Source organism: Sus scrofa, chromosome 5 (genome assembly GCF_000003025.6).
Source record: "Sus scrofa isolate TJ Tabasco breed Duroc chromosome 5, Sscrofa11.1, whole genome shotgun sequence".
NCBI lineage: Eukaryota > Metazoa > Chordata > Mammalia > Artiodactyla > Suidae > Sus > Sus scrofa.
Window position 1 is genome coordinate 88,508,891 of NC_010447.5, and position 27,951 is coordinate 88,536,841.

Here is a 27,951-nt window from a genome sequence, read left to right on the forward strand (position 1 = left end):
GGGTTGAGGTGGTGCATTTGGAAAACGCGTTCTAATGGGGTCGAGGCCCCGGCGCTCATTCCACTGGGCCTCCAGCCTCTTGGTTCTGATTCATTTCATGCTTGCGGGCTGTGTTCCAGGCCCTGGGCTGGAGCACGTCTCAGGCACGTCTGTGTGTCCATCCCTGACTGGGTCAGCGTTCAGAGAGCTCGGCCCTTGGCCCCAGAGCCCCACAAGAATCTCTGTGTTCTCACTTGCCCTTGGGACTCCTGTGATTCAAATTCCCTTTTTGTTCACTTGAGGAAAAAGAAAAGGCAGTTCCAGTTAGTGAAAAAGACTCCTTCCACCATCTCGATGGCATGAAGCAGGGAAATTAAGGAGCCACAGGGGCGACAGCTGAAATAACTGGGTATCAGGCAGACGTGTCCATTTGACCTAGCTTATTACTGTTTGGAGTCTGGTGCTTCTGGAAAATTGCCTGGTTCCTTCTAAGTTTTCCACAGGGATCAAAGGCTTTGTGTGCTTGGAATGTGTTGTCATGCAGTTAGTCGGAAGCTTTCGCTTTCATGCAGGTCAATGAGAAAAAAGCAGTGTGCGGCCGTGACATGGGGCATCAACACAGCCTTTGTTCCTTGGTCCTCTTGATATGTATTCTGAGTGTCTGTCCCTTCTGTAGGCAGCCTCAGGACAAGGGACAGGTAAAAACTGTGCTTAAAATATGGTATTTGCTTTAAAATGCTCCCAGCACACACAAACACGCACACTATGTATGGGAGAATATGAAATCAGAAAGGTGAGGGTATATGGGTTTCTTTATATTCTTCTCTTCACCTTACTTATGTTTGGCATTTTTCACAAGAAAAAAACTTAAGGAGTTCCCACTGTGGCTCTGTGGGTTAAGAACCCAACATAGTGTCTGTGAGGATACGGGTTCAATTTCTGCCCTTGCTCAGTGGGTTAAAGGTCTGGCATTGCCACAAGCTACAGATCGCAGATGTGTCTCGGATCTGGCTGCGGTGTAGGCCTGCAGCTGCAGCTCCCATTCAGCCCCTAGCCTGGGAACCCATGTGCTGCTGGTAGAGCCAAAAAAAAAAAAAAGAAAGAAAAATCTTAAATAGCATTTAAAAGACTGGTAACAGGGAGTTCCCTTGTGGCACAGTCGTTTAAGGATCCAGTGTTGTCGCTACAGCAGCTCAGGTTACTGCTATGGTGCAGGTTCTGTACCTGGCCTGGGAACCTCCCCATGTCGCAGGTGTAGCCAAAAGTGAAAAATAGAAGACTGGAACAAATGTGAAAAGCCCTACATGACAGTACACTTTCTGATATTTTTGGGGATAGCCAACCCCGGATGCCACGACCCTCCTTGGACCCTAGAGTTCAGGGAGTGGCTGCGGATGGGGTAGGGGAAGCAGAGGGGCCCAGAGGTGGCAGCTGTCCCTGGAATAGACATTAGAATAGATAAAATGTCTTGGGAGTTCCTGTCGTGGCACAGCGGAAATGAGTCCAACTGGGAACCATGAGGTTTCGGGTTCGATCCCTGGCCTTACTCAGTAGGTTAAGGATCCAGCGTTGCTGTGAGCTGTGGTGTAGGTTGAAGACACAGCTCGGATCTGGTGTTGCTGTGGCTATGGTGTAGGCTGGCGGCTACAGGTCGGATTAGACCTGTAGCCTGGGAACCTCCATGTGCCACAGGTGCGGCCCTAAAACAACAAATAGACCAAAAAAAAAAAATATATATATATATATAAAACATCTTGCTGCATAGCACGGGGAACTCTAATCATTTGTGATGGAACATGATAGAGGATAATGTGAAAAAAAGAATGTATATACATGTGTCACTGGGTCACTAGACTGTACAGCAGAAATTGACAGAACATTGTCAATCAACTATAATAAAAACTGTAAAAAAGAATATATAAAACAAAAAGGATAATTGTATGAATTTTAGAAAACCAGAAAGAAATACTCAAACTATTACTCCTGAATGATTCATTTTCTTATTTCATATTTTCAGAGTTTTCTACAGTACAGAGTTAAAAGAACTCTCTCCTCACCTTAAGAACCCCGAAGCCCTGATGATGAGATTACAGGTGAAATGAAACCCAGAAATGATGAGGAACTTGCCCCCGGTCCCGCCCTGGCTGGGTGCCAGGTGTGGCATGTACAGGGATTTCCTTTTTTTTTTTTTTTTTAAATACCATCACATGAGTTCTGGACCCTTTTCAAAATAAGCACAGACTTTAAAACCTACCAAGCCACATCCCGCTTGCTCATCTTCCTTCTGTGTTGTGCTTGGCGGCCCCCAACAGGTAATTGTCTTCCCACGGTCAGATGGTTAATAGCAAAGGTGGTAGGTCTTCCTTGCAGGGTCATCAGCAGTCACTTGTGAATCGGCATTGAACCGATGTTTATCGTCAGACACTGTGTTAGGGTCCAGGAATAGGTAAATAAGACCCGATCCTTGAGTAGAGAAGCTTTTCACACCAGCTGGGGAGACAGGTGAATAAACAAGCAGGCACATCACAGGGGATCCCTGCTTTGATGAGGGCAGGCTTGGGGACATGGCTGCGATGGTGGGGGAGCACTGACCTGGCCTTGGGGACAGGGCTGGGTGTTCCAAGGAAGGTTTCTATACAGAAGTCATTCTGGAGCTCCTCTTGTAGCTTGGCGGGTTAAGAACCCAACCAGTATCCATGAGGATGTGGGTTCGATCCCTGGCCTTGCTCAGTGGGTTAAGGATCCGCATTGCCATGAGCTGTGGTGTGGGTCACAGCCGTGGTGGGATCCCTTGTTGCTGTGGCTGTGGTGTAGGCTGGCAGCTACAGCTCTAATTCGACCTCTGGCCTGGGAACCTCCATATGCCACGGGTGTGGCCCTAAAAAACAAAACAAAACAAAAAAGGAAGTCATTCTAAGCAAGCATCTGAAAAAGATATTAACTAGGAAGATGAGGGGGAAGCTCTGCCGGCAAGGAGAATAATTGCAGCCTTTCCCAAAGCATGTTTAGGGGCTGCAGCGTATTAATATTTTTCCTGGAAAAGAGGTTAAGTAAGGTTAAGAAAGGTTAGCAGGTTTTTGCATGTCCCAGACTTTCTCCAGCTCTTTTTTTCACACACCATATAACCAGACCACTTTTCTCTAGGGCTTTTGGGGTTTATAATGTTTAGTTAATCTGCTATTTAGTTAATCTGCTAGTTAATCTCATTTTTTTTCCTAATTTTTAATTTAAAAATATGGAGTTCCTGTCGTGGCGCAGTGGTTAACGAATCTGACTAGGAATCATGAGGTCGTGGGTTCGATCCCTGGCCTTGCTCAGTGGATTAAGGATCCGGTGTTGCTGTTAGCTGTGGTGTAGGTTGCAGACGCGGCTCGGATCCTGCGTTGCCATGGCTGTGGTGTAGGCCGGTGGCTACAGCTCCGATTTCGACCCCTAGCCTGGGAACCTCCATATACCGCGGGAGCGGCCCAAGAAAAGGCAAAAAGACAAAAAAAAAAAAAAAAAAGAAAAGAGAAAAAAAATATTGCCAGCCCTTCATTTTCATCATTATTACTTTTTATCACATTTCGGAGCAGATTTTTAGTTTGGAGTTGGGGGAGGGGGTCATTCTGGGGACAGTTTCTAGAAACTCACTCTTTGTGTTGCCGTAGGTTCATTGTGGACAGAATGATGGGAAGAAGTGAGACATGAGGGATAAGAGTGTATATTGTTTTTTTTTTTTTTTTTAATTTAGTAAAGACAGAGTCAAAGCATTCTTAGTAAGCCTGGGTTGTTGGTTTGTCTTTGGCAAGGGTGCTGAATATCCTTCGTCAGGAGAGAGTTGTTTAAACCCGGCATAAGGCCAGTGTCCACCCAGATGTCAAACTGATTTGCTAGGAGAATCCAAAAAATAGGAGGCAGCCGCATCTCTTTAAATCTGTTCCGCCCGTGGCTCTCCAAGGATGTTGAGTTGAGTCGTCAGCAGCCCCTCAACAAGGAGAAGCAAGAATGCCAGGAAATTTCTGGAGCCCGCTCCCCAGATGTGCCAGGCTCCCAGGCCGTCATCCTCCCTGGGGAGTTTTTCACGCCCTCTCGTCCCTGCTGCCCTGCGCGGAGTTGCCTTTAATCCTCTTCGTCGCCTTTCCCGTGGAGCTCTTCGTAGCCGAAGCTGGCCTTCTTCCCTCCTTTGTGTCCAAAGGAACTTTCTTCTGGGGAGGAAAAAAAAAGCAGGATGTTTGGAATCGGGCTGAGTCTGAATCCTGGCTTATCACTTGGAAAATTTTGCTTAATAGCCTCTCTCAGCCTCAGTTTGATCATCTGTAAAATGGGGATTGTCGATCATCATCCTTGAGGGGATCCAGTCGCAGATGTTACAACCCGTGCAGGACAGGGTGTAAGCCTGCTGCTGGGCAGGGGCTTGGTAGCTGCTCCAGAAGGCTTCGCTAGCTGCTTTTGCCCGTGCAATAGTCTGCGTCCCTTGCATCCAAACTTCAGGTCCCAGGCTCCTCGTGGCTGCCCTCTCCCCTGGTCTTCTGTCCTACCCTGATTCCCTCTGCCCAGTCCTAGACCCCAGCCACGTCTCCAGCTGCCCGTAACCCCGCAGCCTCAGCTTTACTGCCTCTTTGCTCCGCTAAAGCTCCGCCCGTCACTTGAGACTCAGCTGAGTGAGAGCAGCCAGAGCAAAAGCCAACATGTAGACGATTCTGTCTTTATAAAGTCCAAGGACACACAAAACCAGTCCATGGTGACAGAAATCAGAAACTGGGGAAGGGGAGGCGTTAACTGGGAAGGGGAACGAGGGAACTTTCTGGAACTGTGGACATGTTCTAAATCTTGTTTTTTGAAGAGTGATGACACAGATGCATGCAGTTGTCAAAACTTATCAAACTAATGTTTGACATCTGTGTATTTTGTTGTGTATTAAAAACACATTTTTTAAAAAAAGGCCTGAGGGTCACGCCCTCCAGGAAGCGTTCTCTGGTTGGCCAGGCTGGATTGAAGCCTCTCTGGGAGTTCCTGATGTGGCTCAGAGGGTAGTGAACCCAGCTGGTGTCCATGAGGATGTGGGTTCCATTCCTGGCCTTGCTCAGTGGGTTAAGGATCTGGCGTTGCCGTGAGCTGGGGTGTAGGTCGCAGATGTGGCTCAGATCCACCTTTGCGATGGCTGTGGTTTAGGCCGGAGGCTGCAGATCCGGTTCAACCTTTAGCCTGGGAACTTTTGTATGCTGCAGCTGCCGCCCCAAAAAGCCAAAAAAAAAAAAAGCCTCTGGAGGGTCCTTCACTCCCTGCACACATGGCGCTCATCGTGTCAGTATCTCCTCTTGGTGTGTTCGGTGCTCCCTTAGTCTGCAACTCTCAGGACCCCGCCTCCTGCTGTCTGTGTCACCTCGGGAAAGTTCCTTAAATGGCCATGTCCCCTGACACAGGGTTGCTGTGGTGACGAAAGAGGAGCGCGTATTTATAGGATCCGCTCATGAGCCACTAGTCCGGTACCCGGGCAGCACACTGACTCGCACCGCCCTCGTGTTTGCCAAGAAAGTGTACCTCGCTTCTCTATAGAGAACGTCATTGTCTCTTGAGCGCTTCTGTGACCCACACCAGGGAGCGAGGAAAACCTAGTTTTATTCCAACCCAGTAACTTCGTCTCATCCAGCCACTGCAGTGGGCTCTTTTGGTAACTTAGTTTTTGTCTGGATGTTTCAGTCTTTCCAAGCCCGGTCCCCACTGCTGCTCGTCCTTAAGATGCCCCTGAGCCGAGCGGGGAAGAACGGTTTGCATGGCTTGCAGAGTGGCCAGGATAAGGGGGCCTCAGGCTGAGTCGCCAGGGTCCCAGTTTGTGCCTGGGCCAGGCTGCTCGCTGGAGGGTAGTGGCTGAAATGCAATGGGTGGCATGTTGGCCACACTCAGAGGGGGCATGAAGCTGGCCTTTCACCTCGGGGACCCTGCACGTTGCCAGTCCATCAGCCCTCAAATCAGCGATAGATTTCACTGCTCTTGCTTATTGTCTTTGTACATCCAGCGTATGGCTCACTTTCTGGCCACAGAAGTTTGGTGCCTCAGTGAACATATATTGGCTCCCTGTCCTCTTCCCTCGGGTCTAGTCGGTCCCCTCTTCCCTTGACGAGAGGACGGAAGAGAGGCAGATCTGTATAGGCTCAAAGTGGCATTTTGGAAATAAGACAATTGGTATTCAATGTGGGATTTTAAATGGTCAGAATAAGAATAAAGTGGAAGAAAGCTGCCCACATTCTCTAAATGTATCGAGGCCCTATGCAGGGTCAGTAAAGAACAGCGATAATACAATTATTGTTGCAACTAGTATTTGTAAAGTGCCTTACAGTAATCTTTCCACAGAAAGGTGCCCGGCTCATTGCAAGCCCTCAGTGAATGGTTGCCATTATTATTTAATTTAGTCTCTACCCTGTCTCTCCTTGGTGGGTACAGCTGTGATCCTTTTTCCCAGATGAGGAAACTGAGGCTCAGATGAAGCGCCTTGCCCTAGGGCACCGTGTAGGAAGCTGGAGGCCGGCTGGAAACCCAGGTCTTCCAGCTCCAGCTCTCCGGCTCCTTTTTCTTCTTCATTCTCCCTGGTTCCTCCTCCACCTGCCCCCCACCCTCTCCAGTTCACTGACAGAGTCTTAAGGTGCCATCGGATTGCCATCGTTAAACCAGCCCAAAGGGAACTTCTTAAATTCTAAGGCATAATCTTCCTTAGGGCTTAAGCACAACTGAGCCACATGGGGTCAGACTAATTGGCTTTCGATTCTGTCCTGTAGGTAAATGTAGAGGCAGATAAAAAGTAGCAGTATATTTAAACAATTGTTTATGGTCCCCAGCAGTAAACAATAAACAATAATAACAGCAATAAACAACGGTAGCTCCTATGTGTGCGTGCCCACAAACACTCGATAGGTTATCGTAGGAGGCATCGATGGGAACAGAGTGCCTGAGACTTGTTTCCTTCAGGCTCAGTAGGAGCTTTTTACATTGATTTGGAAGATGATGAATGCACAGTTTGAACCATTGCTAATTCCAGCAAACACACCAACCAGTCTGAAGAAACCCTGCGTCTCTTGGCAGTTTGCAAATGGGTCATTAGTGTTGACCGTTGCTGTGCAGACAACAAAAGCGAGCACATCTTTAGACCTGACTGTGGAAAAGCAAAGCCTTTCCCCTGAAGTTGCGTAGAAGGAGAGCCGGCCCAGGAGCCGGAGCCTCAGGCAGGAGGAGGAGGAGTCATCGTTCAGCACTTTCTGCTGTGGCTCCACTGTGCTCACCGCTCTGCTGGGCTCCAGACGTGTGTGCACATTACTAATTCATGCTGGCAGTGGCTTTGCCCTCACCGAGCCGTCTCCCTCCGGAGCAGGGAGCCTCTGAGCACAGAAGACACACCGGGGCCTACGGTTAAAGCCTTGCGGTGGCCACCCCAGCTCCTGTTCCGAGTGCCAACCCGTAGGGTAGCGCTCACACCACCCGCCTGTGGGCACCGGAGAGGAAGGCCAGCGGGTGTGGCCGTGGGTGGGGTAGTGGCCCTCTCACTGTCCAGATGTGAAGCAGCCTCCCTGGAGTGGGCGAGAGGGTTGGCTGCTCTGGCACGTCACGTGGCATGGGCTCCTCGTGAGCCCCTGAAGCCGAGGCCTGGACGGATCTTTGTCCTTCCTGAGCCCTGGCTTCCTCGGCCTCGAAAACCAGACCCATGGTCCTGGCCCTGCCCAGCTCACGAGAAGGAAGAGATAACACTGGGGAAAGGTTCACAGTTGTTTTCAAAAGGTCAGCCAGTTTATAATTCCACTTACTGAGGGACTTGGAGCGATGACACTGATGGAGACGCAAAGGAGCTTGGTGGCCACCAGTGGGTGGGACGGGGGGGCGGGGGGGAGGCAGGAGTGGGAGCTGGTGTTTAATGAGGTGAAAAGTCCTGGGTGAAAGGGTGAAAAGCTAGGGGTGATGTTTGCACAACAATATAAATGCACCTACTGCCCCGGAACTGTATGCTTAAAAATGATTAAAGTGGTTAATGTTTAAAAAAAAACCCTTTTTATTGGACCGTGGTTGACCCAGCCTGTTGTGTCCATTTCAGGTGTACGGCAGCGGGCATCAGGTACACGTGTACGCACATCCACTCCTTTTCAGATTCTTTCCCAGATAGGTCACTGCAGCGTATCGGATAGTTCTCCCTGGGCTGTCCTCATCCAGTCCATGGACAGCAGTGTGCATACGTCAATCCCAACCTCCCTAAAACGGATCATTTTATGCATATGTTGCCACATGTAAAATAGAGTTGATTTAATGTTTCCACGCCTGGGAGTTATCGCAAGCTCATCTCGCGTACCAAGCTCCCTGCTGCTGGGGGCCTGAGGAATGGGACCCCAAGCTCCTTCTCAGGCTGACATGCCCCCCGCCCCTGCACATGCGCTGGCTGGGTAGAGGTGACCCGAGATGGCCAAGTCTGTACTGAGCCCCCACTTGTGCCAGGCTCCGCACCAGACCCAGGACATACAAAGGGAGGTGGATGGGGCACCTCCGTCTGAGGGACGCAGACCCACAGAGGCAGCATTTGGCTACAGGATGGGAAGGGCTGTCAGGAGGTGGCCAGGCTGGCCGTGGGAGGGCGGGGAGGCTTTGCGGGGTCCTGAGGATGTGCCAGCGCCAGAGTTAACCAGACCAGGAGACTGGCAGAGGCACGGCCACCCCCTCCGTTGGCCCTCAGGCTCCTTGTATTTCCTGCTCCTCGGCACTCGCTGGTGCTGGTCCTTCAGCTAGAGTGCACTCTTTCCCTTCCTTCTTCCCCAAAGCCTCCTCCGCCTTCAAGTGCCAGCCCAGATGCCACCTCCCTTCTGGACGCATTCCCTAAACCCAGCCAAAATTAATCTCCGCTCCCCCTGAGCTCCCACAGCCGCCCCCTCTCTCTGCATTTAGCACATATTTCATTCTGCCAGGCAATACAGCCGTTTGTATTCCTGCCTCTCTTGTTGGATCTAGATGGGGATTTTTATAGTTCTAAGCAAGAGAAGCCAGCTGGGACCAGCCTTAACCGAACAGTCATTTACCAGAACACGCGATGTCTTTTCGGACTGGGGCACCTCCTGCTGCCTCGGTTCCTGCCTCCGCCCTCCTCCTGCGTCCCTGTCCTCACGGCGGGGGGTGGCCCCCCATGCTCCCAGGGCTCCTTTCCAGGCCACCTGGGCCCGCGAGCCCCTCTTGACCAGTTAGCTGCGGCCGGGGAGCGGGGTCACGTGGACCCCTGGGTGGGTCAAAGCGCATGCGCGCTGGGGAAGGGCGGCCTTGCGGGGTCAGTGTGAGCGCCACCCTTGGTTTGGCCGTGAACCCTGCAGACCCCTCAGACCTTCCAGCCTCCTCCCTGGACTTCCCACCGTGCTCCCTAACCCAGCCCCGCTCCATGGTCCTCATCCTGCCCTGCCGCCTGTTGCTCCCTCTTCTTCTTCATGGACGCTCTGCTCTCATGCATCCCGGTGGTTGGTGCTCTTCCCGATTTCACGGACGCATCTTCCCATCGCCTGCGTTGTCCTCCGCTGATCTCAGTGAGTCCCGTGGTTTCCATTGCTCTCTTTGCATTCAGATTTTGTTCCCTTCAGATCTGCGTGTCTGGTGCATGTTATCTGCTGTCCAGTGATGTATCTCCAAGAGAGGTCCCGCTGTGCACAAAACCGCATATGCCAACTGCCTGTCACCCCACCATGACACCCCATTCACCTCCCCACCGCATAGTCTCTATCTCTGTGAGCGATTATCACCAGCTACCCCCCCACCCCCCCGGCAAATCTGGGAGTCATCCTAATGCCTTCCTGTCCGGTTCCACATACATCTAATCCGGCATCAGACTCTTTCCCTAATACCCCTCCAATCCCTCCACTGCCTTGGCCTTAATTCAGGCCTGCCTCGCTTCTTACGAACTTGTAACTTATACCATCTTGCAATTTGCTTCCCTATGGTGGTGGCCCAAGTGACTGTTGTAAGTAAATAATCGGGTTATGTGAGTCCCTTCCACGGCTTAAGCCCCTTCCGTGGCTCCTCATTGCCACTGGAAGAAAAGTCAGACTTTAGAGCGGGAGACACACTCTCCCGCACCTGCCTGCCCATGGACGAAACTTCAGCTCTTGGTTCTCACCAGCCTTAGGTTGCTGAGGCTGCCTTGTTCTTTGTGACTCCTCTCCAAGCCTTTTTTTTTTTTAGAAGAATTAAATAGATAAGGTTTTAGTATTTCCAAACAAAGAGTAACATAAAAGTGAAAAAGCATAGGCTGCTTCTCCAGTTCGAAAGAGGGAACGATGAGGTCCAGGCTCAAGGGAAACGCATCGGCCACCGCGGCGTCTACTTAAGAAGCTGCCATTGAGTCCAAAAATAGTAAATCTAACCCTGTATCAAATACACCCAGTGCCTAGAAAACGACTGCTACCAAAAACACAAAAGGCCTGGAGGTTCTGGCAGCGCAATTGGAATCGGCCACGTTAAGTCTTCGCTCCCTAGTGAAATCTCTTGCTTCTAAGGTGGAGGCTGGAAGAAGCCAAACTGTCTACACAGCTGGACTTTCTTGTCTTCTATTAGGTTTTGCCCAGGTGACTGAAATGGGCCTTGGTCTGGGGCAGGGAAAGGGCATGTTGGTGAGAAAGAGGATGGGACAGATGTTGAGTAAACAACCCCCCGCCCCCCATCCTGATTTGGTTACTTCCTGCTCCCTGCACGGAGTCGGTCATCAAGGAGAATTCCCATCCTGGGTAGCCACGGTTGCCCCGGGTTCAAACCTTGAAGTACAACTTTCTGTCTTGTCCTCTTCTATTAGTAATGCTTGGTTGCAAAGAAGGGAAAAATCCAAGCATAGTGGTTAAAACAAGTGGGTGTGTTTTTTCTCGCACTTAATATGAAGTCTGGAGGTAGATTAGTTTAGCGCCTCATCAGAGCCCCTTGCGTGTTGGCTTTCATCCTCGTGGTGACAACGTGGTGGCTGTAGCTCTAGCATCACGTCTATATCCAGGTGTGAAGAACGGTAGGAAGAGGGTTCCCCTTGCCAACGGGTCTCCTTTTAGTAAGACCCAGAAACAGACGTTTGCTTAGACTGTATTCACCAGAACCATGAGCTGTGGCCCCTGTGACTTCAGGGGAGGCCAGGAAGGAGTACATTTAGCCAGGCATGTTAAGGTCCCGAACAAAATCGGGGTTACGTTAGCAAGGAAAAAAGGAGTAAGGGTGCGGGCCTGCACAGCTAACAGGGGTGTCATGTAGGCATCCGGTGCGTTTCTATTGCCACAGCTGCTCAATCACATTTACTCTCGTCACAAAGCTTTAGTGTCATTCTTTTTATCTCTTGAAATTCATTTTTTTGGTCTTTTTCTTTTTTTTGCCATTTCTTGGGCTGCTCCCGCAGCATATGGAGGTTCCCAGGCTAGGGGTTGAATCGGAGCTGTAGCAGCCGGTCTACACCACAGCCACAGCCACGCGGGATCCGAGCTGCGTCTGCGACCTACACCACAGCTCACGGCAACGCCGGATCCTAACCCCACTGAGCGAGGCCAGGGATCGAACCCACAACCTCATGGTTCCTAGTCGGATTCCTTAACCACTGAGCCACGATGGGAACTCCTCTCTTGAAATTCAGAAGTACTTTTGCAGGGTACTTTCTGCAGAATGCAGCTTTACACTGGGGCTAACCCTGGCTTTAAATGAACAAAAGATACTGGCTGGACCAAGTGTTTTCTGGAAACTGTACTCCCAAATTGTATTTGTTTTTCCACTATTGAGCTTTTTAATCAGACCTTCCTACCATATATGCAAATCTTGTTAATCTCCTGTTCATGATACCGGTGCGTCTGGATGGCCCGTGCTTCACGCAGGAGCATTAGAATGACTCCGTGTGCACACGGAGGCTTCATTCGCATCTCTACGGCTTGCGTCAGTAATTCTTCACAGTCGTCTAGTTTGATCATCTAAATTTGTTGGAATTAAACTTGAACAGCTCATAAATAGTATAATTAATTTTTGTTCCACTTCAGGTGCAATTACAAATTGATTTAAGCCTACTGCCGACACCCTCTCTGCTCCCCATCTCCTCCCTGGAGCATGACACGCGCACTTTGATTATTTTACTTTTCACTGCTATCATCTGCTTAGCAGAGCGCCTGGCCCATAGTAGGTGCACAGGAAGCCTTGGTTGGATAATTTAATTGCCAATTGACTTGGCAGTAAACAGTTGTGTATCAGCAGCAGAGGCAGCCCCACTGGGCCTGCTAGTTCCTGGGCGCCAGCCAGTGTTTTATTTAAAAAGAAAACATAGAGGAGTTCCCTGGTGGCTCAGTGGGTTAAGGATCCAGCGTTGTCACTGCTGTGGCACAGGTTCGATTCCTGGCCAGGGAACTTCTGCATGCCGTGGGCATGACCAAAACACAAAAACAGAGAAGAAAAGGTGGAAAACATCGGCTACACTCTAGGCTATGCCGGGCTCTCTTTGTCTGTTTAGGCTCATTGTGGTCGTTCCTTGTCTTCCTCTGAAATATGTTTCTGTTTCATTGTCCAGGCACCAGAAAGAAGATGACTTTGTGATGCCAGGTCCCAAGTCCCAGGGAATGGTTGGGTTTGCCCTCACGTGGGTCAGAAGCCTAACCCTGCACCAGGCGGGCACCTGTGTCTGAGAAGTGGGCCGCTTGAATGTGCTTTCTGTAAACATTTAAGTTGGGATAGAAGCAGTGCCTCGAAAAAGGAAAGAGGTTCGAGGCCAGCGAGCCCAGGGAACTGACAAGGCCAGCCCGGCCATTTCTTTTGGAGCCGCTTCACGCACACCCTGCTGAGTATAACACGCGCACGCTTGGGTCTCATTGATTCCTTTCCCCAGTGATGGCTGAGCACAGGGGTGGAGCACGGGTGGGGTTTGTGGTCTGCTGCCCACCCCTTCTGTGTTCCCTGCCAGTTTCCTTATCTGCAAAATAAGGTGATGACTCTCAGTGTATAGGATTGTTTTGAGCACTCAGTGAGATTTTATAGATAGACTCTCTCACTATTACTTATAACATATGTTAATATAATATGTATAGAATATGTTACATGATGCATCATCGTATAGAAACTTGGAGCAGTGCCTGGAACATGGGTATTAATGGAATGTCAGCCGTCACAGCTCCGCAACCCTTTCTGCATAATTAAAATAATCCCAAGGCTCTTGACACCCCACATTTCTTCCTCACTTTGGCAGAAAATTCAGACCTGCTCTGAGCTCAGTGACTTGCAAAGCCTGACCCGAAAGGATGTGAGGACATTTCGAGGCTTTATTTAGCCGCTTCGTGCGAATATTCACACACTGTGCAGCGGGAATTTCAGTGTGGCCGATTACAGGGTGCTGCCCCAGATCCACTGGCAGTGTCATGTCATGTTATCATTTGCAAATGAAAAGTTCTGTGTTCCCAAATGCATCTGAGCCCAGGGTTTCGGGTGACGGATCACGGCTCTCTCGTGTTTCCAGGCTGTGGTTGAAGGGCCCCAGTCTCTGCCGCGAGGCGCTCAGAGCACCGAAGCAGGTCGTGGCAGTGGCGGGTGTCAGAGGCAGCCTGGGCTCCCGGGAGTGCTTGGGTCAGCTCAGAATCTGGACCTAGTCAAGGCATAGTCCTGGTTTACAGCTATGGTCCCAGCATTATCATTATTATTATTTTGTCTTGGGGTTGTTTTTTTTTTTTGGCTACGCCCACGACATGTGGAAGTTCCCAGGCCAGGGATCGACCCCGCACCACAGCAGTGACCCAAGTCACAGCAGTGACACTGCTGGATCCCTTAACCGCGAGGGCACCGGGGAACTCCTGTCCCACCATTCGTATTAATGGCACCGTCTTTCACTTTCAAAAGGGTGCCTATGTTGACCATTAAAATATGTGGTCCACCCGACTTACCGGCCAGCTTAGAGAACCGAGAATTTACCCTCAGGGAAGTGGGGATCCACTGGGAGATTGTAACCAATGCGTATTTTAAAAAGTTATCCGGGGCGACTTGGGGCTCTGCACGGTCAAAGCTCTTGTCTCCTTCTGCTGCTGGTCAGTCTCTTGGTCCCAAGGGTTCCTGGAATTGACGTCAGGCCCGGGGAGATAACCCAGAGTGCTGGTGGCAGCCTGGCCTTTGGTGCCACGGGACGGCAGACCCCTTTGCCGTCTCTGCGTGGACGTGGACGTGGAGCCAGGCCTGAAGGCCCCGTGGAGCGCAGATGTGCTCTTTGCTTCGCTGAGCTCGCGGGAGTTCCTGTGTTCTCTGGACCACCCTCCTAAACAATTGGAGGCCTATCTCTGAACATTCAGGAAGGGCGGCGGCCCTTTCTTTCCTCCCCCGGCCCCACGTCTGGCATGTGTGAGAGTGTGTGTGTGTGTGTGTGTGTGTGTGTGTTTCCCCTCTGGCAGGCCCGTGCGCAGGCGCCTGCCTTTCCCGATCTGGCTTTCTTTGCTGGCCAGAGCTGGCAGTTGGCAGACACTGACTTATCAGTCTCATGCTTTCAGCCAAGAAAAGACAGAGGAGAATTCAGGAAAACCCAAGATTGGCGTTTTCCTTTTGTGTAGGATGCTTTCAGCGCCTCAGGGAGACGCAGACGCGCCCCTTGGGGAGTTCCTTTCCTCTTAGTTCTTATTTCTGCCACGTTTTGAGCTCTCCTGTCAGCTGCTGGGTAGGTGGAAGGATGAAAGCTACGCGACAACTGGTAATCCCCTTTGGGCCGCACGGAGCGATGTGGTTTAAGGGGGTTTAGTGTAAGCAGCAGATCCGTCCTCTTGAGAAGAAGGAATTGGCACCATTCACAGCTGCTGGAGAGGCCGCCACGTGGGCTGCTCTCCGACCTTGGCAGTGGCCCTGAAGATGGGGTTGAAGGTGGGAAGAGGTTATCGGAACTCCCCCGGGGCCGGCTCTTGGGGTCCCGCCGCTGCCTCTTGCCTGGGTGAAGTCATCTCCGCTGCTGAATTGGGGAATGGTACCCGGGAGAGCGGCCGATTCATCTCTCAGGGGCAGACACACACACACACACACACACACACACACACACACACACACACACACACACACACACACACACACACACGATATTAGAATACCAGTTTATTCATTCTCCGCTGGAAGACTTGTATTCTTTTCCCAAAGGCCAACTAAGTTACAAATTAACATCCTGTGTATTCATTTTATCCTGAAAACACAAATGTGGTTTGCAGTCCACTGCACCTGTGGCAAGCCCCTAGGGGGACAGACTGTGGGAACAGTGTCATTTTGAGTGTTTCTCCTACAGCCCCTCAAGGTACACTCATCCCTTAGTTAAGGGTTTTGAACTTGGGCTCCGTAGCCACGTACCAGGACCCTGAAAGCCCCGTGAATGTGTGTGTTTGGGGCGGGGGGTGCGCATGTGTGTTTTTCTGGGGAGAGGATCCCTACGTTTTTGATAACAACAACAACAACAACAACGGAAAACCCATCCCCCAAACAAATGTAGATATGTGGACATCGGTAGCTGGCTAATAAGTTGATACCCTTTGAAATAATTGTTTTTAACACTTCTGCAGCACGTTACTTAAGGAGATGGCACGAGAAGGTGGCACTCCGCGTTTCCACTGTTGTTTTCCAAAAAGTGTAACTCTGGTCCCTACTTGGGTTGGCCGCTTAGCATAACAAAAGCCCCAAGATATTGGGGTCTGTCATTCATCCGAACCCTCATTCCTTCTAGAGGATCAAAGTGGTTCTTTCTTTCTTTTTTTTTTTTCAGGGCTGCACCTGCAGCACATGGAGGTTCCCAGGCTCGGGGTCGAATTGGAGCTGCAGCTGCCAGCTTACACCACAGCCACAGCCACACGGGATCTCAGCTGCGTCTGCCACCTTTTGGCACAGCCCACGGCAATGCCGGATCCTTAACCCACTGGGTGAGGCCAGGGATGGAACCCGCATCCTCATGGATACTAGTCAGGTGCGTTACCACCGAGCCGTGGCAGGAACGCCTCAAAGTGGTTCTTAATCAGAGGAGAAATCATTCAGTGAAAAGGAGAAGCATTTCCATTACAGAAGGCAGAGGTAGTTGGACAGAACTGGAAGAAATGGGCTTCTCGGGTGGGAGTTATTGACCAAAGTCATATGCTTCAGGGATCTCTCCCGATGGTATGATTCCTAAAAGCACAATAGACATGCTCACGGTGCTCCCCGCGGAGGAGGGCATTGCACTTTGTTAGCCCAGAGGGCGCATCCTCCGCATGCCAGGGTTAAGACCCAAGCAGTTTCCCAGGCAGCCAGGCACACCCGTCCTCTGGCAGCCCCCCAGCCAGCACAGTGTGTGGCGGCTCAGGTCCCCCTTTGGGACCTGTGCTCTTCTTCTTGGATGCCTGAGGTGCCCATGGACTTGTGAGCCTAGCCTGGCGGAGCTGGGCGTTTAATGTGACTCTAAGACTCTCTTTCCTGTCTCTCTTTGTAGGTCACGAGTGAGACGTTAGCACTCACCCTACCCTTTCCAACTGATTTTTGCCCTTTTCGTATTTATAGCTTCTCTGCTCCTGTTTTAGTAATAACAGATCTTAAGGATGCTCGCCCTCGAATGAAAGTGATACAGGAGAGGAATAATTATGCATTAGTTGTAACTTAGCTTTGGTTTGTGTTTTTCCTTTTTTTAAAAAAAATTTAATTTTACCTTTTTTATTGAAATGTTACAATATTGTGTTAGTTTCAGGCATACAGCACAGTGATTTAGTTATATGTGTATGTGTGTGTGTGTGTGTATTCTTTTGCATAACCTTTTCCCTCATAGGTCACTACAAAGTATTGAGTAGAGTTTCCCATGCTATATAGTAGAGCCTTGTTGGTTATCTACTTAATTAATTAATTAGTTAATTTTTGGCCAGAGGCATGCAGAAATTCCCAGGCCAGGGATCGAACCCACGCCATGGCAATGACCTAGGCTGCTGCAGTGACAACACTGGATCTATAACCCGCCGTGCCACAGGAGAACTCCCAGTTTATCTGTTTTATATACAGTGGTATGTATATCTTCATCCCGATCTCCTAATTTATTCCTCCTCCCATCCCTCTTTCCCCTTGGGTAACCATAAATTTGTTTTCTATGTGAATCTCTTTCTGTTTTGGAAATAAATTCATTTGTGTACACACACACACACACACACACACACACATTCCACATACAAGCAATATCATGTGATACTTGTCTTTCTCTGGATGACTTCACTTAGTGTGACAAGCTCTGTGTCCATCCACGTTGCTGCAAATGGCATTGTTTCATCCTTTTGTATGGCTGAGTAATATTCCATCGTATATAAATGTACCACATCTTCTTTAGCCATTCATCTGTGGTGGTATTTATGTCGCTTCCGTGTCTTGGCTGTTCTAAATAATGCTTCCGTGAACACTGGGTGCACATCGCTTTTTGAATTATGATGTTCTCTGGATATACGCCCAAGAGCGGGATTGCTGAATTGTATGGTAACTCTGTTTTCAGTTTTTCAAGGCATCTCTATATAAATGCTTTAGTTTTCTTTGAACTCTCAGACTGTTCTCCCTTAGAGCAGGGCTTATCAGAGGCTCTCACTTTCCACATTGTGTGTATTGACAGTATTTTGACTTTTCATGAACAAGTAGGGTTTTTAGGTATGATTCGTAGGAATGTCATTAAAACAGTACTTAGAACACCTAGTTCTCACCCTTAGCTCCAGAGCTTGGATCCTCACGTGTGATAGAGAGAGAGGCGAGTTTCCGAGTCGGGGATGGGCAGACTTTTCCTGTGACAGCCTAGGTAGTAAATACTTCAGGCTCTGGGGGCATATGTTCTCGAACCCCAGCTACTCAGCCCTGCAGCTGTAGCGCAAAGGCGGCCCTCGATGATGTGTAAACAAATGGAGCTGGCTGCGTGCCGGGAGGACTTGATCACAGGCCCTGAAATTGGAAGTTCAGAAAATGTTCCTATGCCACCAAGTATTATTTATTCCTCTTTTGATTTTTCTTTTAACTGCTTAAAAATGCAAGAACTGTTCTTTGCTCATGGGACTTAACAGACACAGGCAGTGGGCTGGATTTGGCTGATTCTTGGTCTTTATCCACTTAACCACAAAACGAGGTTGCAATGAGACAAGTCTTAAAACTATGCTATGATGAGGGCAAACAATCAATATTCGGAGTTCCCATTGTGGCGCAGTGGTTAACGAATCCGACTAGGAACCATGAGGTAGCGGGTTCGATCCCTGGTCTTGCTCAGTGGGTTAAGGAGTCGGCATTGCTGTGAGCTGTGGTGTAGGTTGCAGATGCGGCTCGGATCCCATGTTGCTGTGGCTCTGGCGTCGTCTGGTAGCTACAGCTCTGATTCGACCCCTAGCCCGGGAACCTCCATATGCTGCAGAAGCGGCCCTAGAAATGGCAAAAAGACAAACAAGCAAAAACAAAAAACAAACAAAAAAACAATCAATACTCGCTTCTAGGGGTGAGGTGAGGATTAACTCAAAAGGGCCAGCGGGTCGCTTTCGAGGGTTGCGGCAGTGTCCTCTGTTGCCAGGGGTGTGGTTTACCCAAGTGAATGCCTTTGCCACATCTGACAACAGATATGTTTAGGATCTGAACATTTTGTTGTATATAAATTCTCCTTCGGGAGGAAGAAAAGGAACACGCATTGCACAGAATCTCGATGCCACGTAAGAGACAGTAAGCGTGTTCTTCCCGCTCGCACGTTGATGGGTCCTCTGGGGCGAATCTGCTCCATTCACGTACCTATTCTGAGCCTGGGCTGGAGCGAGAGCTCTTCTCTTGGCCGTGATGGAAACAAGACAGCGAAGTGAGCAGTGCAGGCACATTTCAGTCCCCCGTTGTTATATTGCTTAAACACAGCCTGACTGCAGGTGGCTACATATCCTAATTTAAGGGAATGTGACTAAAATGCAAAAAGAAAAAAAAAAAAAAAGCTGCATCCCATTTGTATGAAATCTGCCAAATCTCCACATTGGAAAGCATGGCAAATGTTACAGGACAGCAGGACATACTCCCATGAAATGACAGGCGCAGAACGGGACTGAATATAACCTAGGGGCAGGATATGCCTCTAGATAAAAATAGGTTTCCGGGGCGCTTTCTGTTGTCCTTGCTATGGCATCGGCAGCAGAGATGGTGCTTCCTCTGTCTGTCCCGCAAGAGAGTGATGCTCTCACTCCACTCCCGCAACTCCCTGAGCCAACTCAGCCTCTGCACGGCGTCACCAGCCCGCTTTTGCTGCAGCCTCTCCTCTCTCCTGACCTCTCTCTTGGCCCTCCTTTCTGTCTGTCTGCTCCGTCTCCCCAGTACTGTGCACGCATCTGCAGCTGAACTCGTGAGCCGGTTCTGCATAATCGAATCTCAGTGGAACAGTGATGCTTATCAGGCCAGGCCTGCAGGAATTATCCCAGACTCTCCTCGCTCTTCCGTTCTCCAGCCCAAGCACTGCCATCCCCCACTGACCCGTCGCCCTACATGTTTCGGGGATTCTTCACGATGCCATGATCCTGTGTCACAATCTCGCCATCACGCACTAGGGCCATCGTGAGTGGTCTCTGTACGGACCCACTGGTGTTGAGCCTCCCCTGCCCTAATCCTCGCCCCGCTGTGTCCAGAGGGACTTGCATCTGATCTCGTCATCGCCGTCCCCCCTTGTGTGTGTTTTTAACAGTAGTTGTCTCCAGCAAAGGGCACTGGGAGGGATACTTATTTTTTATTATGTGTCTTTTGGTAGCACATTGGACTGTCTTTCTGTGCTTAGGTGTTCTTCTTTTGAAATATAATAATTATTAAAGAAGAAATGTTAGGGAGTTTCTGTTGTGGCACAGCGGAAATGAATCCAACTGGTGTCCACGAGGATGTGGGTTCGATCCCTGGCCTCGCTTAGTGGGTCAGGGATCTGGCATTGCCACGAGTGGTGGTGTAGGTCACAGACGTGGCTCAGATCCCCTGTCGCTGTGGCTGTGGCTCCTATTCGACCCCTAGCTTGGGAACTTCCATATGCCGTGGTGTGGCTCTAAAAAGCAAAAAAAGAAAAAAGGAAGAAGAAAAAAAAAAGAAATGTGAGAAGAATTGGTAGCTGGACTTTCTGACTCATTGGCGAGGAAGGGGCAGTAGAAGGAAGAGTTAGGTGGTTTTGAAACGCAGAGCTGCGATGACGGCTGGTGTTTGGGGCGCTGATGAACACGTGGGTGTCCCCAGTTGGAAATTAAGGGCTTCGGCTTGTGGTTTGTGGGTCATAATCTCCACCAGGCTGCACAGGGCTGCTCGGATCGGATCACTGATCCCACAGCTTCGTAAGCAGGAGTGCTTTCTCCTTTCTTTTTTCCTTTTAGGGCTGCACCCGAGGCCGATGGAGGTTCCCAGGCTAGGGGTCGAATTGGAGCTGCAGCAGCTGGCCTGCACCACAGCCATAGCAGCGCGGGATCTGAGCTGCACCTGTGGCCTACACCACAACTTGTGGCAACACCAGATCCTTAAGCCACTGAACAGACCAGGGATTGAACCCACATCCTCACGGATACAAGTCAGGATCTTAACCCGCTAAGCCATGATACTAACTCCAATGTAATGCTTTTGTTTTTGTTTTTCTTTCTTTCTTTCTTTCTTTTTTTTTTTTTTTTTCCTTTGGTCTTTTTTGTAGGGCTGCACCCACGGCATATGGAAGTTCCCAGGTTTGGGGTCACATTGGAGCCGCACCTGCCAGCCTGTAGCACAGCTCATGGCAATGCCAAATCCTTAACCCACGGAGCAAACCCATGTGCTCATGGAGCCCCGTCGGGTTTGTTTCTGCTGAGCCACAAGGGGAACTTCTTGGTAGTGCTTTCTTATCAACCCTTCCTTGTGTCCAGCGTCATCAAGAAAAGCTGGTGCGGTGGAGCGTTATGTTTAAAATCAGGCTTTGGAGTGGATCCTGACGTCAGCACATACTGATTCTAGAACTGTGGGCAAGTTACCTGACTTCTTTGAACTACATTTCTCTCGTCTGGGAAGTGAGAACTATTCATAGCGCCCCCTCCATAAGAGTGTTGTGAGGCTGAAATGAGATGTTTTATGTAACGCTTTCTCTGTAGCGCCTTGTTCCTGGTTCACTCTGGTAACTGCTAGCTGTCTTTGTTGTGAAGACATGGCCACGCAGTCCTTTCCCTCTTTGGGCTTGGAAACCTCCCTTGCCCGGAAGGTCATGTTTTTGGAAGCCGCATCCCACTGACAAGCCCTGTTGAGTTAGGAATCACCCACAGTGGCTCCCTCCGAGTCTCCTTGGCATGTCCCATGGCTCCTCTTCTTTTTCAGCCCTGTCCCCTCACCCCACCTCCGCCCCACGCCACCCCCAATATTTTGTCGGCTTTACAGTTGTTTTTATTACATTTCATTTTGTCTGGTTTTATCCTGAGAGCTGATCTAGGATGAAAATGTTGATGAGTTTAAAAAGCATTGGTATAAACCTGTGGATTAGAAACCGGAGTGGGTTATGAGGGCGTGTTATGAGCACATCACCCATGTTTCCAAGTCCTGGCGATCACCCCTTCAGCGAGGATTTGTCGTAGGTGTGACAGTCCCTGTTCTAGGGGGCAGAGCGAGCAAAGCGGACAGAGACGCTCCCCTTGGCGTTCGCTCCCCGACGGGAAGAGAGTGAGTCAGGAGGTGATCTGGGAGGCGATCCGTGAGGCAGTGACAGCCGAGCTCTCGGGAACGGAGCCGCTGTGGGAACTGGCGAGGGAGGGATGCCACAGGGGCAGGGGACGGCAGGGGTGAGGACTCTGGGGTGGGAGCAGGCCTGGCCCCATGAAGACCAGCCCGAAGGCCCGAGAGCAAGGAGAAGGTGAGTGAGGGCGAGGGGGGTAGGAGACGAGGGTGAGCGAGGTGGGCAAAGCCGGGTGGCGTCGGGCTGGTGAACCGTGGTAAAGAGGTGTCCTGTTTATGCGTTGGGTTTTTGGTTTTTTTGTTTTTGTTTTTTTTTTTATTATTGCTTTTTAGGGCTGCACCTGCAGCACATGGAGGTTCCCACGCTAGGGGTCGTATGGGAGCTGTAGCTGCCGGCCTATCCCACAGCCACAGCAATGCAGGACCTGAGCCTCATCTATAGCCTACACCACAGCTCACGGCAATGCCAGATCCTTAACCCACTGAGCAAGGCCAGGGATCGAACTTGCATCCTCATAGATACTAGTCAGATTTCGTTAACCACTGAGCCACGACGGGAACCCCTCGTGTGTTGTGTTTTGATTTTGATTTTGTGATGGGCTGAATCAGGGCCCTTCTAAACTGGCCATATCCTAGTCCCAGAACCTGCAAATACGTTACCTTACCTGGTAAAAGAGACTTTGCGGGTCTGATGAAGTTAGAGATCTCAGGGTGGGGTGACAGTCCCGGGTTACCTAGAAGGGCCCGGTGTAGTCGCAAAGGTCCCTGTAAGAGGGAGGCAGGGGGATCAGAGAAGGTGAGGCGTGCAGGAAGCTCTAGAAGCTAAAACGGGCAAGGACGCAGATGCTCCTCTGAAGCCTCCAGAAAGAACGCTGCTGACACCTTGACGTTACCCTTCTGATCTCTGGATGAGAGTGCCTTCATATCGTGCAAAGCCACCGAATTGTGGGCATTTGTTAAGGCTGCAGAAGGAAACGAACACAGGCTTCTAACTCTAAAAGGCGCTGGGAAGCTGTCGGAGGGTTTTAAGGGTGGGGCGGGGCGAGGGGGGAGGTGGAGTCGTATTTAGTTTTTAAAAGAGTGGATCGTGGAGAGGCTGAAAGAGGAGCAGGGAGACCAGTTAGGAAGTGGGGGTAGTCACCTCACAAGAGTCACGGCAGAGGCCCAGACGAGGGTGGTGGCCGTGGACGGAGAGCACCGAGCAGATTGCAGAGTAAATGAACCCTGCCGATGGCATGGCTGGGGGGATGCAGAAGAAAAGAAATCAAGGGCGATGCTGAATTTGGGCTTCTGCAGTCGGGTACCATTTATTGAGATGGGGAGGATAGGACAAGAAATAGATTTGGGCGGAATTGCACATTCTGTTTTGGACAGGATAAAACTTGAAATGCCTGTTAGACCCCCAGATCTGTGTCAGACATGCAGATGAAGACATCAGCAGAAGTCTCAGGGGAGAACTCACCTGCCGGTCCCCTGGGCCCCGGATGGGGCTCGCCCTCCCCCAGAAGTTCTCTGCTTCGCCGGCTCTGATAGACTACCTGCCTGTCAGAACTCGCCCCAGTGTGGCGTTTCTTTCCCTGTTTTTATCTTTTATCCTGGGCTCGTTTTTCATTGCTTATTCTCTGAACGCCGAGTGAGCAATTAACAGAGTCTAAAATGAGGCCCAGTGTGTTGGATCACTAAAGACGAATGGGAAACAATTTAGAGTAATTTGTGCCCCAAATGTGTGCGGGTATTTAGTGCTTTTTCAGAGCGCTAAATGGATTTTGCACATTTTAATTGATGTTTAACTTTTAATTGTGTTCGTGTGGGGTGACCGGTTGGCCCCAGGCCCGATGGTAAGACTGAGGAGTGTGCACGCGTGTGCGTGCGGCTTGCCTTCCGCGGGCTAGGCGGGCGAGGGAGCCTTAAAGGCAGAGGAGGAAAACGGCAGGGAGTGGGTCATCTTTTTTGTTTTTTTCCTTTTTTTGTCTTTTGTCTTTTTAGAGCCACACCCACAGCATACGGAGGGTCCCAGGCTAGGGGTCTCATCGGAGCTGTAGCCACCGGCCTACACCACAGCCATAGCAACGCCGGATCCTTAACCCACTGAGCGAGGCCAGGAATCGAACCCACATCTGCGTGGTTCCTAGTTGAATTTGTTTCTGCTGGGCCATGACAGACACTCCAGGAGTGGATAATTTTGAAACACATTTATTTTGAGAAAAATGAAAAAGGGTCAAATACTTTGGTGTTCTATTCATCTTAAAAAAATGATAAGGTTTCCTGTTATTTCCTCTCATTGGTGTTACTGTTACTTTATTTTTTGAGAAAAGTGAATCTGGGTTATAAAGGAGTTAGGTTGTTATTTTCAGTGGAAAGGATTCTGATTGGCATAAGTTTAGGGTTCAGTTTGTGAGCCAGAGCAACAAAATATTGTTTACTGAGCAACGTCCCTCTGTGAAGGACTCTGCTAAGTGCCGAAGGGCGTAGGGTAATTAAGATGCTTTTGGGGCAACTGATTGGCTTAAGCAATAAGGAAATTTGTTGTCTCTTATGAGAAGAAGTAGGACAGCCTCCAGGCACAGTGTGGCAAGTTTCTGCTCTCCTGGGTGTGTCTCATGGTTAAACCTTCCTATTTTTTTTTGGTCTTCTTAGGGCTGTACCTGTGGCACATGGAGGCTCCTGGGCTAGGAATCGAATCAGAGCTCTAGTCGCCAGTCTACACCACAGCCACAGCAACACCAGATACCAGCTGTGTCTGCAACCTACCTCACAGCTCACCGCAACGCCAGATCCTTAACCCACTGAGCGAGGCCAGGGATCGAACCTGTGTCCTCACGGATGCCAGTTGGGTTCATTAACTGCTGAGCCACGATGGGAACCCCTCGGCCTTCCTGTTTTGATGGCTTCATCTTTAGGTAAGGAGCAAGATGGCTGCAGGGATTCCAGGTACCACATCCAGATCTGCTAACATCCAAAGACAAAAGAAGGCTCGTCTCTTCTTTGAGTGTCTCAGGTGTGAAATACGCTTTCCGAGAAGTCCCTCAGCAGACTTCCCTCCCATCCCGTGCACCGGAACTGGGTCCCAGGTCCGTTTGTCAATCAGTCACTGGCTAAGGAAATGGAATTATCATGACTGGCTCAGATCAGGGGGTTGGCAAGCTGCTGCTTCCCACCTATTTTTATAAATGAATAGGCTGGCATAGGCTGTGACCAGCCCTTTACATAATGCCAGTTACCCCTTCCACAGTAAGGCAGTGCAACCGAGATCCTGCTGGTAAAGGCTAAATTATTTACTCTCTGCCCTTTACAGAAAAAGGGCTGATCCTTGGCTTAGATGAGTCATCTGAGATGTGTAGGTGTTGGAGAGTCAAGGTCACAGAAGGGGTGTAGGATGTGGTCCTGTCTCTCAAATAGATTAGTGGGGGAAATGATTCTTAATATGTTAAAATATCTGTAGATGCTGGGTCACCAATGGCAGCTGTCCCCCCATAACTACTTTTAATTGGAACTTTTCTTCCCCTTCCATTCCAAAGTAGGAAAAAAAAAAAACACCTCTTCACCCATTTATCATGGTTCATTCCAAAAATGAATGAGGAAAAAATTCCATTTGTCTTTTTCCTTTATGGCCATTGATTTAAAAATCAAAAAGCGCAGAGCAAGCATGTCTGAAAGATTAATGAATAGGCAGCAGTAGGTGTTCGAACTGTTCATTCTGTACCTTGACTGAATACATGATTCTAAGTGGGTGATATTGAAGTTAACACACACGTGCATATATGAGCACAAGTAAAACTAAGAAAGTCTGGAAGGTTGGGGGGCTTGTCTCCATGTCAGCATCCTGATTGTGATATTATACTAGAGTTTTGGAAAAACCCCCAGGCAAAGTGTACCGGGATTGCTCTGTATATTTCTTTCAACTGAAAGTGACTCTACAGTTATGTCAGTAAAATTTGCAATTAAAGATAAATGAGTTAAAAGGACATGGAAACCCTGGGTAGGTGGCAATTACATCCCAAATGTAAGAGAGCTGACCTTGGGGCTACTATTAGCCAATTTTGAGAAGCTGTGATAGGAATGTTGCCAAAAATGGGAAGTGCTGTTCCCATTTTCCTAAGTGGTCTTTCGCATTTCTCTTAATCCCTGAGTAGTTTAGAATAGACTCTTAACTAGATGACAGTAATTGGAAAATAATAAAGAGGTCACCAGAAGCCAATAAGGGTTCACTAAGAACATTCATGATGGTAGCCGGGTTCAAAAGACAATCTATAGTGGGTGCATCTTCATTTCAACAAAGCACTCAAAAAATCCCATATCGAATTTTTGAAAATAAGATTGTACAGTTAGTTGGGGATAGCCCACTGAGTGACTTTTGCTAGAGAATGTTGATTTTCTTGGCTTTAGGCCACACAAAAGGAAGGGCAATAGCAAAAACCTATTTTTATTCGGAACTTGAAAAAAAAGTAGAGGCCCTGGTTAAAAAAATTGCAGATGATGTAAAGCTCTCAAAAGAATGCTTCATTATGATGAGTGGCAGTGTCATTTCACATTGGTGTGGAAGTGCTGGGATAATGGGCCCAAACTAATGAAAATATTTTTTTAAATTAAAAGGCAACACTGGAGTTCCCTTTTGGCTCAGTGGCTTAAGGATCTGGTGTTGTCATTGCTGTGGCTCAAGCCACTGCTGTGGCGTGGGTCTGCTCTGTGGCCTGGGAATTTCCATATGCTATAGGCATGGCCAAGAAAGAGAAAAAAGAAATAAAAAGCAACAACTAGTCCTAATTGAAGCTTAAAAGAATACTCATACGCGTGCAGGATGACAGAAGAGTTCATGAGAGGTCACGTGTGGGGGAAGAGAAGCAAACAGAGGGATTTAATTGATGCTACAATTGGCGTAGCATCCCAGTCCTGGGAGTGACCAGGACTGACTCTGGGCAGAGTCTAGGAAAAAATAAGAGATCGGATTGAGGCCCTCACCCTGGGGAGGGGGTAGTTAATGGCCAGAGGGGAGGTGTACCCAAGGAAGGGACCTGTGAGTGGGTTTTAAAGCATCTGAGCTGTTATGGACAGAGTTCCTTCAAGGTGAAGAAAATGGTATCAGAAGCAATAAACGAGGAGTTCCCGTCGTGGCTCCGTAGTAACAAACCTGACTAGCATCCATGAGGACGCTGGTTTGATCCCCCGCCTTGCTCAGTGGGTTATGGGTCTGGTGTTGCCGTGAGCTGCGGTGTAGGTCGAAGATGCGGCTCAGATCCTGCTTTGCTGTGGCTGTGGTGTAGGCCGGCAGCTCAGCTCCGATTTGACTCTTAGCCTGGGAACCTCCATATGCCATGGATGCAGCCCTTAAAAAAAAAAAAAAAAAAAAAAAAAAGATGTTACAGACGAAAAAGGGCTGGTAGGAATCACGTAGAGGTTCAGGATTGGACTCTGGTCCAGCTCTCAGGGCTCCAGGAAGAAGTGAAGCATTTCAATAAGGCTGAGGAATGGGTAGCCTGGGAGAGTGTGCCGGGGTAAGGGCACACCTTCGACGCCTGCAGGCATAGTCTCTATCCCCGGCTTTCTGCCCGTGGGTGCCTGGGACAGGGTATTTGACATTTGTGAGTCCTGGTTTCTAGTCTGCTCGATGGGAATGGTCATAATATCTGCTTCCCAGAATTGTTGGGAGAATTGAATGGGGGTCAGTAGATGCTTCGTGCTGTTCCTGGATTGTATCGTCCAAGTCCGGTCAGATTCGTAGGCTCTTTTGCAGATAAGGAGCTGCGAGTGAATTCCAGAACATACTTACCTTTTAAGAGGGATTTCCTATTGCCTTGACTTGGAATCCTGGCTGTACATTAGAATCGTGGGAGCTTTTTAAACAAAATACTGCTTTTTAAAAGAATTCTCAGGTCGATCGAACCAGAATCTCTGGCGTTAAAAGGAGGCATTAAGGGGTTTCAAAGCTCTCCAGATGCTTCTAGCGGGCAGCCAGCCCTGACAGCCATTGTCTTACCGTGTCCTCTGTCCTGGTTGGCCTTGGCTCAGAGCCTCACTAAATCTGCAGGTGGCCACCCTGCCGGGGACAGCTGGGCGGGGCTGTGGCCAGTGGGCGCTGATTGTCAAGTCTAATCTTGACATGAGGCGACAGAGAAGGGAAGCTGCTGAAACACAAACCCACAGACGCAGTCACTCACACCACCCGTCTGCTTGAAAAGCACAGCGTGGGGCGGGAAGGCAAGGCCCTCTGAGCCGATCAAGGCACGTGGGGAACGCTGATTCCATTGCAGGGGGCATACAGATGAGAGCCGGCACAGTCTTTTCCAGGCCTTTGGACTGCGCTGGCAATAGAGACGGGCAGCCTCTGCCCAGATACCTGCTGTCGGCCGGAGCAGGTCACAGGCACAGGCATTCGCC

The 27,951-nt window shown here is 49.7% G+C and overlaps 1 protein-coding gene and 2 long non-coding RNA genes across 4 annotated transcripts in view; 1 reads left to right on the plus strand and 2 right to left on the minus strand.

The window, feature by feature from the left end:
- Positions 1–27,951, plus strand: part of TMCC3 (transmembrane and coiled-coil domain family 3) — a 272,769-nt gene that overhangs the window by 99,331 nt on the left and 145,487 nt on the right. The window lies entirely within an intron of this gene.
- LOC110260795 lies at positions 2,177–2,758 on the minus strand. The gene is made up of 2 exons (XR_002344254.1): positions 2,572–2,758; positions 2,177–2,469 (listed from the first exon to the last, which is right to left on the minus strand). It is a non-coding gene; the product is annotated as an uncharacterized LOC110260795 (long non-coding RNA).
- LOC110260796 lies at positions 11,950–14,120 on the minus strand. Its single transcript, XR_002344255.1, has 2 exons — positions 13,848–14,120; positions 11,950–13,552 (listed from the first exon to the last, which is right to left on the minus strand). It is a non-coding gene; the product is annotated as an uncharacterized LOC110260796 (long non-coding RNA).